Below are 1,314 nucleotides of genomic sequence, written 5' to 3'. Positions count from 1 at the left end.
TGACGTCACCCCCCTCGCCGAGGGTACCTCCCGCCGCTCACCCCCCCTCGGAACTCATGGGTTAGAATCGGCCTATATGCCCTATTGATGTAGATTACAAAAGTTTTATAGCTCGTATGGACCAAATGATACTGCACCACTCACCGCATAATGTGCACAAACAATACTGGCTTTACAGAACCGAGATTGAAAGCTCTTAGAAAAAAATATATTAATTAATCTCTAAATCACACAAATTTGCTTGTTAACGAAGATTCGGTCTGATAAACAGACCAGGAATTGTGTGTAATAGTAGTTGCTCGATTTTCTGGAAGATGACGTTGCACTCAGATAGGGCCCCGCTGATCTGAATGCGTTCGGAAAGAAACAATAGATCTGTTACGATAAACTTTCTGAACTTATTGCACCGTGTGCAACAATTCTGAGAATTCATCGATAAAGAACAAACTATTGTCAGATTTGTCAGTACTTGTACATGTTCTTATCTGATGCTGAACAAACATAAATTACGTTTACACGGTTCGATTTACGTCGAAGTTATAACATCGATGTTATGAAACTGATCAATCATAGCTATTACTCTGAACCATAGAATGACTGTGATTGGCCAGTTTCATGTATCAATGTATAACTTCGGCATAATGCTGAATTCACACTGCACCCGATGTGCGTCGTACGACGCCCTCCAACCAATCAGAAAACAGGATTCCGATGAATTTTGCTTCATATTATCGGAATCCTGCTTTCTGATTGATTGCAGAGCGTCATACGACGCAAATCGGACGCTGTGTGAATCCAGCATAACCGAGCCGTATAAACGTTGTTATACAGAGAAATAGATGAACGGTATAAGAAGTTAGTTAAAAAGGATAAATGATATATCATTCGTTTTTACCAATGATCAAAAGTTTACAAAAATTTTTTTTTTAAATATTCATGCGAAGTACGTACAAGGACTGTTTGATAAGTACCTGTGTTTGACGACTGAGGGCGCCTCTGACTAAAAGTCTGTATACCATCGTGTAACGCCATTTCTTGAACGATGCAAGTAAAAATTTCAGACAGTTGTGCCGGTTAGTTTAGTTTTTATAACAATTGAAAGTTGACGAGTTTGTGCTTGTTTGCAATCATGGAAAAAGAAAGAGCAATATCGGTCTGTGATTCGATTCCTGTTTTTGGATGGGAAGACGTGTGAAGAAATAAAAAAAAAGTTGCATGCCATATATAAGGACAACGCATCTTCGATGACTACCATAAGATATTGGTACAACGAATTTAAGCGTGGCCGAACATCCATTTTTGATGAAGAGTGCC

The sequence above is a fragment of the Trachymyrmex cornetzi genome, unplaced genomic scaffold (genome assembly GCF_001594075.2).
Source record: "Trachymyrmex cornetzi isolate Tcor2-1 unplaced genomic scaffold, Tcor1.1 scaffold1313, whole genome shotgun sequence".
In the NCBI taxonomy this organism is placed as follows: Eukaryota; Metazoa; Arthropoda; class Insecta; order Hymenoptera; family Formicidae; genus Trachymyrmex; species Trachymyrmex cornetzi.
The sequence above is the reverse complement of the archived record's forward strand: the minus strand, read 5'-3'. Positions refer to the sequence as shown.